The following is a 10,097-nucleotide window of genomic DNA, read 5'->3' on the forward strand; positions in this document are numbered from 1 at the left end:
GAGAGCCAGCCTTGAGCTGACAAAAGCCAAGCAAGAGTATGAGGCCCTGAATTCAAACCTCAGTACACACACAGAAACAAACTAGAAATAGCAGCACAAGACTAGAGGTGAGGCTCAGTGGTTGTCTACTAGGTACCAGGCCCTTGTCTTGTCCCCAGCATAAAACACACACACACAGAGTGGATGCCATCCTCTGGATGAGCTGTGTTTGTTCGTTTAAAAACAAACAACCGGGCTGCGAAGGTGGCTCAGTGGTAGAGTGTTTGCCTTACATGCACGAGGCCCTGGGTTCGATTCCTCAGCACCACATAATCAAAAAGAAAAACGCCGGAAGTGGTGCTGTGGCTCAAGTGGTAGAGCGCTAGCCTGGAGCTGAAGAGCTGAGGGACAGCGCCCAGGCCCAGAGGTCAAGCCCCACGACAGACACACACACCACACACACACACACACACACACACAAAAGATCTGTTCCATGCAGCAGTTTCTAATGAGACTAGAACTGGACTCTGAAAGATAAAGCTAATTTTTTTTTCTAAAGATAAGGACCATATCACTATCCAAGATTGAAACACATTGACGATCAACTCTAGAATGTGGCAATACTTTGATCAAAGCATCCATGATTGAAAACCTTGGATTTTGAGACAAAGACAATGTTTCTTTACTTTTTTTCTTTTTTTTTTTTTTTAGGTGCGAGACTGAGACTTGAACTTGGTACCTGCCGCTTTCACTCATTGGCAGGCATGCTACCAGCTGATCCATGCTTCCAAAAGACAATGATGTTCAGAAAATGTAAGAAGGGTCTGGGGGCATTGAGCTCCACAGCCTGAATGCTGTCAATAAAGCAAAATGAGTACACATCTTATATTCCAGAGCTTCCAGGCAGCCTGCTGAGGTCATTCCCGCTTAATTAGTGTGCCTGATAATTACCTTGACTAATTAGAGCAAAGGTTTAGGAGTGTGTTTCTATTCCCAGACACTGAGTCACCAGTGACCCAGCAGAAATCATTTCGCTCTATTTGTGTCCTGGATCCTGTGAACAAAGGCAAGGCAGCCAAGCCCTCAGGGAAATCTCAGAGTCTTCATTAATTACTATTTGGAAAACAGTGCAATTTGTGTGTGGCAGGCCTACAGAAACATGACATCAGTGTGTGTCGTATGTTGGGTTCCTTAATTTAATTATTCAGGTGCGCGGAACATTTATAAAGCTCCTACCCGGAGCTAGGTCCTGAGACAGGAACTAAGGCAGGGCAGGATAGGCCCCAGCCTTAAGTTGCTTTATGGTGTAGTGGGGGCGTGGACGTGATGAAAACATAAGCCAGGCACAAGCACTGCAAGCCGCCCATTGCTGTGAGGGGAACACGTGGAAGTGTGGGACAGCCACCCATAGAGGAGGGTCTGTCTGCTTTTGTGAGAAAGCCACAGAAGGCTTCTTAGAAGAGATGCTTCCTGAGCTGGGAAGGTGGCTCAGTGGTAGAGCGCTTGCCTTGCATGCCTGAGGCCCTGGGTTCGATTCCTCAGCACCACATAAGCAGAAAAAGCCGGAAGTGGCGCTGTGGCTCAAGAGGTAGAGCGCTAGCCTTGAGCTGAAGAGCTGAGGGACAGCGCCCAGGCCCAGAGTTCAGGCCCCATGACTGGACCCCCCCCCAAAAAAAATAAAATAAAAACTACTTTGTGGGAAACAGAGAGACAAAGGGTTTTCAATGTAGCTTTTAGCCTATCCAATGTGTTTTGTTGGTTGTGGGGCTTGAATTTAGAACCTGGGTACTGCCCCTGAGCTCTTTTGCTCAAGATTAGTGTTCTACCACTTTGAGCCACAACACCACTTCTGGTTTTCAGTTAGTTAACTGAAGATAAGAGTCTCCCAGACTTTCCTGTCCAGGCTAGCTTTGAACCACAATCCTTAGATCTCAGCCTCCTGAGTAGCTGGGATTACAGGCATGAGCTACCGGTGCCCAGCTTGGTGGTTCTTTTGTATAGCACAAATTACAGCTGTCAGTAGGAGAGATGTTTTCACATTCTGGGCACAGTTGCCTTTGAATTTCCTTTTTTCTTTTCCAAAATGGGAACGACTGCGTTTGAGATTAGTCAGAGGCCGCCAGGCTGAGGGAGCGAGGAGAGAGGCGGCCGCTGCATGTGGATGGTGCTCAGGTTTCACAGGCAAGTGGAGGGGAGAGTCCAGATCGCTGCATTCAACCTGCTCCCCCACTTACTAGCTGCTACTCTTCCAAACAAAGCACCTAAAACTTAGCACTAACAAGTTATAGGTGCGGTGATGTGAAAAGTCAGAGGCAGATTCGATTTGGGCAATGGTCTTGGTCTTGTCTCTTTTCTCCTGGACTTTGGCCTCAGCTGGAAGATGAAGGTCAAGTTCTGAAGGTGAAGGTCAAGTTCTGGGTGATCCAAAGGCCCCTCCTTCCTTCCTTCCTCCTCGTGTGGAACTTGGTGCTTTCTGTAGGCTGGGCCTGGACTTCCCTCTGCTTGGCCCTGCAGCCTCTTCAGAGTGCCATGGCTGAGGTCAAGACCAAGCATCTTGACACAGAGACACAGACACACAGAGAGAAAAAGAAACATACAGGGTTGGGGGGGGGGCAGGTGGAAGTCTTACATACCACCTATCACGAATCGGCTTTTCCAGCCGCCTTACCACCAATGTCCAGCGCAGAGCAGATGTTCAGAAGTGAGGTTTCAGAGTGGTCCTGCAGGAGGTGTGTTTCAGCACACAGAACCAGCGCTCAAATAGCTTCCTCTACACTAGGAGGGAATGTGGCTTCTGGTCCCTGATACACCTCCAAAAGGCCCAGCTGTGTTGGATCCTCAGCCCACAGGAAACCCATGAAGATGAGTGCAGTCTCCATCTCATGGACAGAGGCACCCGTGCACGCGCACACGCACATGTGCACGCACACACACAGCCATACCATCGCCTAATGGAGATGGATGCACAACCTCCCTGGCACCAAATGAAGAACCGCTGCAATGCGGTTGGCAGACACTAGAGGGCACGTGGGGTGGGGTCCCAACATCAACACCCGAGGGTTGAGTCCCTTGCAGAACTATCTGCTATAGCCGTGGGTTTGGATCCTATCAAAATGACTTAGATTGTAGTTACTCCTATTTCTCAGTCCTGAGGTTTGAACCTAGCACTTGCTAGGCAGGTGCTCTAAAATGGTACTTGTGTGGATTTTTTTGTTTTTGTGCCAGTCCTGGTGCTTGAACTCAGGGCCTGGGCTTTTTTGCTTAATGTTAATGCTCTACCACTTGAGCCGCAGCTCCACTTTTGGCTTTTGTGTGTGTGTGGGGGGGGGGGTTAATTGGCAATAAGAATCTCATAGACTTTCCTTCCCTGGGCTGACTTGGAACTAAGATCCTCAGATCTCAGCCTCCTGAGTTGCTAGGATTACAAGCGTGAGACACAGTGCTCAGCAGTCTCTAAGGGTAAACCACAAAGATGCCCTGAGTTGAAGCCCAGTTCCAGCACCAAAAAGCAAAAACAAAATCCCTGCCTGATCTTCCTTGGTCCAGCTATTTTATCTACCCATGCACAATAAGGGAACGCCTTCCTGCTTCAGTGTGCCCCAGCCCGGGATTGGTGAACAGGTGTCTGGACCCTTCTGGGCCACTTGGTTGGGAGGGGGGTGGAGGGGGAAGGGAGTGAACCCTGCCCTGGCCGTGTGCGCCACCTGCTGTCCACTCTCCATACTGCAGCTGGCATGGTCTTAATCAAAAGGCCTTGCTGAACCCCTTTAACGGTGGCTCACCTTGTTGGGGTGACCTCAAAATTCCTTGCTCCACCCCTAGCTTGGCTCTCAGGCTACCCTTTGTGAACCCGCTCTCCTGCTCCCTGTCTGCCTCCTTCAGCCCTCCTAAAGCTGGCAGCCTTCTGAGACCAGGGGGTGCCCTGAACAAGATGGGGTACCCTGCACAGACCGTGGCACTGCGGGGGTGGGGGGCTCCTGGCAGGCCTCCAGCCTGAGTGTCTCAGCTTTAGCACATTGCTTCCATTAGCTATGCGAGCAGGCCAGGTGGCTCACATCTGTAATCCCAGCTAGTCAGGAGGCTGAAATCTGAGGATCATGCAGTTCAAAAGCCAGCCCAAGCAGGAAAGCCCATGAGACTCTTACCTCCAGTGAACCAGCAAAAAGCCAGAAGTGGAGCTGTGGACTCCTGCCAAAGTCAAGCCCAGAGTTACTACAGAGAATAGCAATTCCTCTCCTAGGTGTATCTGCAAAAGAGCAGAAGACAGCAGTGTGTTTGCATTAACGACCACTGAATTGATCTTGAGGGTGGTTAAGATTAGCTAACTGACGGGCTGGGGAGATGGCTCAGTGGTAGAGTGCTTGCTTCACATGCATGAGGCTCTGGGTTTGATTCCTCAGCACCACATAAGCAGAAAAAGCCAGAAGTGACACTGTTTCTCAAGTGGTAGAGCGCTAGCCTTGAACTGAAGAGCTGAGGGACAGCGCCCAGGCCCAGAGTTCAGGCCCTACAACTGACAAAAAAAAAGAAAGAAAAAAAAGATTAGCTAGCTGGGTGGGGTGCAGTCATGTCTGCCTATAATCCCAGCAAGGGAGGCTGAGGCAGGAGGAGCCCATGTGTGAGGTTATCCTGTCTCAAAATGGAAAGTCTTTTTTTTTTTTTTTTGTCGGTCGTGGGGCTTGAACTCTGGGCTTGGGCGCTGTCCTTGTGCTCTTCAGCTCAAGGCGAGCGCTCTACCGCTTGAGCCACAGCACCACTTCTGGTTTTCTAGCAGTTTATTGGAGATAAGAGTCTCACAAACTTTCCTGCCCAGGCTGGCTTTGAACCGCGATCCTCAGATCTCAGCCTCCTGAGTAGCTAGGATGACAGGCGTGAGCCACCGGTGCCCGGCTTCAAAATGGAAAGTCTTTTGACAAGTAACTTCAGTTCTAACTTGTTATGCAAACATAACAAGGGTCCTGAAGGCTGGCTGGCATTTGGTCCCATGAACTTCACCTTCTGAACTCTACCTGGTGTGTGAAGCTGACAGTTGAGGAAGGAGCCGGCTGGCAGTGGAGGGGAGAGAAAGGAGAGAATCAGAGCTTGGGAAACTCAGCTTGCCTCATGGCTGCAATCTTGAGACCAAAGAGAAGAAAAGCCTGTAAGGATCTGGAAGAAAGGAGACTGACAAAGTATATTCTTTACATTCCCGAGCAGGGCTGGGTCTCAGCATGCCCTGAATTATCTGAGTCTCGAGAAGAATTTTTCAGCAGGCTGCACTAAAATGTAACTGTGCCCCTTCCCCCCCCCCCCACACGGTGGCTCACGCTTGTAAGCCCAGCTACTTTGAGGAGTGGAGATTAAAAGGATCCAGAGTGTAGATCACCCTGAGTGAAAAAGTGAGAACCCCATCTCAACAAAAACACCAGGCATGGTTGGACTACACCTATGCGGCAGGTATCGGTGGGAAGATCACAGTGTGGGGCCAAACCCAGGCGTAAAGCAAAGGGCCCAACAAGTCGTTGGTGTCTCACATCTGCCATCATCCTAGCTACACTGAGACCTGGAGGATTACGAAATGAGGCCAGCCCGGGCAGGAAAGTCCATTAGACTCCATGTCCAAGATCACCAGTAAAAAGCCAGGCCGGGGCTGGGGAGGTGGCTCAGTGGTAGAGCGCTTGCCTTGCATGCTCAAGGCCCTGGGTTCGATTCCTCAGCACCACATAAGCAAAAAGAAAAAAGCCGCAAGTGGCGCTGTGGCTCAAGGGGTAGAGTGCTAGCCTTGAGCTGAAGAGCTGAGGGACAGCGCCCAGGCCCAGAGTTCAGGCCCCATGACCGGACCCCCCCCCAAAAATGCCAGGCTGGAGGCATGACTCAAGTGGTAGAATGCCATCTACCATCCCTTCCTCCAGGTGAGGAGACCTAGCCAGAATCATCTACCAGGCACAGCTCCTCCTCAGACACCAGACTTTCTGACGCCCTGACCTTAGACTTCACAGCCGCCAGAAAAAGAAATGCCTAGTGTTTATGAGTTATTTGGGCTTGGTGCTTGTTACCCAGCACACACGGCGCCGTCCTTACATGTGATAATATGGTGCCTGTGCTTTGGAGTCCGAAATAATTCTGTTTGAAATGACAGAATCTTCTCAAGTTTGCTGCTGACACACCAGATGTGGGGGGGGGGGACAGAGACTGGGGGCTGCTTCGGCCTCTGTTTGGAATTACCCTTAAGGAAAATTGAAAAACTGTTCACATGGGAAGGGACCAGTATAGAACCAGCTGTGAGGATTGGCACGGAGGTTCAGGAGCCCAAAGGAAGGGCGCAGTGGCCATCTGGAGATGAGAACAGGGCAAAGGGGATGGACAAGAGAAGGAAACTCCACCGGGGGTTCCTCAGTACCCCTTAAGCAAATGAGTGGCCCACTTAAAAAGATGACAAGAGGGGCTGGGAAGGTGGCTCAGTGGTAGAGCACTTGCCTTGCATGCTCGAGGCCCTGGGTTCGATTCCTCAGCACCACATAAGAAAAAAGCCGGAAGTGGCGCTGTGACTCAAGTAGTAGAGTGCTAGCCTTGAGCTGAAGAGCTGAGGGACAGCGCCCAGGCCCAGAGTTCACGCCCCACGACCGAACCCCCCCCAAAAAAGATGACAAGAGCCGGGGCGCCAGTGACTCACACCTGTAATCCTAGCTACACGGGAGGCTGAGATTGGACAATCATGGTTCAAAGCCAACCCAGGCAGTAAAGTCCATGAGAGGCTTATGTCTAATTAACCACTCAAAAACTGGAAATGGCTCTGTGGCTCAAAGCGGTAAAGCATTAGCCTTGAACAAAATTGCTCAGGGACAGCACCCAGGCCCTGAGTTCAAGCCCCAGGACCACACGCACACAGATGACATGTATCCAGATGCTGGTGTCTCATGTCTATAATCCCAGCTACTTAGGAGGAGGAGATCTGAGGACCCTTGTTTGAAGCCAGCTTGGGCAGCAAAGTCTGTGAGACTCATCTTCACCAATTAACAACCAAAAAGCCAGAAGTGGAGGTATGACTCAAGTGATAGAGCACTAGCCTTGCACATAAAAGCTCAAGGACAAGCTGGCCACTGGTGGCTCACGCCTGTAATCTTAGCTACTCAGGAAGCTGAGATCTGAGGATTGCCTTGGCAGGAAAAATCCATGAGACTCTTATCTCCAATGAACCATCAGAAAATGGAAAGTGGAGCTGTGGCTCCAAATGGTAGAGGCTGGGCTTGTGCAAAAGAGCTGAGGTCTCGGGCTGGGAAGGTGGCTCAGTGGTAGAGCGCTTGCCTTGCATACCAGAGGCCCTGGGTTCGATTCCTCAGCACCACATAAGCAAAAAGAAAAAAGCCAGAAGGGGCGCTGTGGCTCAAGTGGTAGAGCGCTAGCCTTGAGCTGAAGAGCTGAGGGACAGCGCCCAGGCCCAGAGTTCAGGCCCCATGACTGGACCCAAAAAAAAAAAAAAAAGAGCTGAGGTCTCAAGGACAGCACCCAGGCCTGATTTCAAGCCCAAGTATATGGCATGTGCCAGTCAAGTCCGTGTGCTTTACACAGAAGCAGGAGAAGGAGGCTTCCCCAGCAGGGCAGAGCTACTCCCATTCACCAAAGACAGAAGACAAGGAGGGCAGAGAAATCTGTGTGTCCTGGAATGGGGAGCCCCACCCCCACCCCGACACAAGCAGAGGGGCCCAGCTGGATGGTGCAGGCCTTAGGAGAGCCATAAGTTGGGAAGCAAAGGCAAGGAGAGGAGGAGGGACTTGTAAGTTGCAGGGTGAAGACAACTTCCCCAAGAGTCCATTGAGTGTCCAGTGTAGTCCTCCTCAGAGGGGCTGGGCTTGGCACAAACACAGGGCCAAAGGACCTAAGGAAGAAGAGGCTGGGTGTCAGGTAGCTGGTGCTCTGCGCCCCGTGGGGAAGAGAAGGCAGGCAGGGAGCATTGCACACGTGCCTGTGCTTTCAGACATGGATACTTGAGCTGGGTATGGAAGACGGCTGCAAGCCGGGTGTGATGTCATATACCTGTCATCCCAGCTACTTTGGAGGAAGAGGCAGGAAGATCTCAAGCTCAAGAAAAGGCACTGTTGATTCTGTCGAAGACATGAAATCAAAATAAGTAAGTAAACGGGCTGGAAGGCACAGCTCAGATTATAGAGCATTTACCTAGCAGGTGCAAGGCCCTGCGTTGCATCTCAGGTTGTCAGCTCACAGCTGGTTCTGTATGCTTTGAGGCACTACTCCAGTCTGGCTTGGTGCTAGTTGATTAGGGATGGAATCAGAGAACTTTTGTGGTCAGACTAGCTTCGAACCTCAATCTTCCAAGCCCTGGCCTCTTGGGTGGCTAGGATTACAGATTTCAGTTGCCTATGCCCAACATGCCACATAGATTTTTTTTTTGCCAGTCCTGGGGCTTGAACTCAGGGTCAGGGTACTGTCCCTGAGCTTCTTTTGCTCAAGGTTCACACTCTATCACTTGAGCCACAGCACTACTCCTGGATTTTTCTGTTTATATGATGCTAAAGAATCGAACCCAGGGCTTCGTGAATGCTAGGCAAGCACTCTACTGCTAAGCCACATTCCCAGCCTGCCATAGAGATCTTGAAAAGGTTTTTCTAATAATCAGCTAAAGGAATTTCTTTCTTTCTTTTTCTCTTTCCTTCTCTTTATTTTTTTTTCTTTCTCTTTCTTTTTGTTGTTGTTGTTAGTCATAGGGCTTGAGCTCTGGGTCTGGGCACTGTCCCTGAGCTCTTCAGCTAAAGCAAGCACTCTAACATTGAGCCACAGCACCACTTCCAGTTTTCTGGTGGTTTGTTGGAGATAAGAGTCTTATAGACTTTCCTGCTTGGGCTGGCTTTGAACCATGATCCTCAGATCTCAGCCTCCTGAGTAGCTAGGATGACAGGTGTGAGCCACTGGTGCCCAGCTCTCTGTTTTTACATAGCCCAGAGTGGCTTCAAACTCCAAAGCCTCCTGCCTCAGCCTCTCAAGTACTTGGATTACAATTGTACCATACTATACCTAGCTCAATTCTATACTTTGAACAAAATAAGAATAGATTTCTTTTCTTTTTTGTTTTTGTTCTTGTTTTTGCTCAAGGCTAGTGCTCTGCCACTTTGAGCCACAGCTCTACTTCTGGCTTTTTGGTGATTAATTGGAGATAAGAGTCTCATGGACTTTCCTGCCTGGGCTGGCTTCAAACTGCGACCTTCATATCTCAGCCTTCTTAGTAGCTAAGATTACAGGTTATATGAGAAGAGAGTTCTTTTGGACCTAATGTGACAACGGCACATGAGTTTGTTATGATCAGGGAGAGTTCTTAGGTTATTTTCTAACACAGAATCAGAATGTTGCTATGTTGCTTGGTCTAGCTGGCAAAACCAGGACTCAGTTGATCTTCCTACCGTCGGCCTCCTGTATGTAACACCATGCCTGGTTTAGCCACCTGCGTTTATTAAGTCATCAGTCTGCAGAATGAGGTGTCTGAGGGAAGCCTTCCATGCTGAAGTCTCTCTCCTGTAACCGGTAAGGTCCCAGGAAGGACAGGAGACTCGTCTGACAGTGCCATGCCCTCTGAGACCAGCTCCTACCTAGCGGGAACTGCTCCTTTCTCACCACGGCCGCTAGAGGGTGCTCATACCACCAGCTGGGGCTGCAGCCTGGGCAGCTGGGGGGTCAGAGCCCAGCGCTGTCTAGGAATCCTCAGAGCATCTGCTGCCATCTCAGCCCGGGTGCATGAATGGGTGACGGTCCAGAGGCCCAGAGAGAGCACCCTGGGCTCTGAGCGTCTGAGTTGTGGCCCCTCGGGCAGCTCAAGGCCTTCCCAGCCACTGTCCAGTGCGTCAGGCTGTGTCCGGGGAGCTCTCGGGCTGGGTACATTACAGGCTAGGATGACCCTGTAATGGATCGGGCAGTACTTCCTGTACAAGGCTGGTTTTCATTTACTGTAAGCAATCCCGCCTCTTCGGGGAGCCACAGCAAGAGGAGAAAGCGAGAAAGAGCACCAAGAGAAATGTGCTTAAAGCAACATGGCGGTTTCCAAGAGTGGCCTGGAGGACTGGGGCTGACGGGGCCTCCCAGGGGAAGGAGGATGAGCCTGGAAGAAAGTGGCCCTGGGAAATGCAAAGGCC

The sequence above is a fragment of the Dipodomys ordii genome, unplaced genomic scaffold (genome assembly GCF_000151885.1).
Source record: "Dipodomys ordii isolate 6190 unplaced genomic scaffold, Dord_2.0 Scaffold14, whole genome shotgun sequence".
NCBI classification, from domain to species: Eukaryota; Metazoa; Chordata; class Mammalia; order Rodentia; family Heteromyidae; genus Dipodomys; species Dipodomys ordii.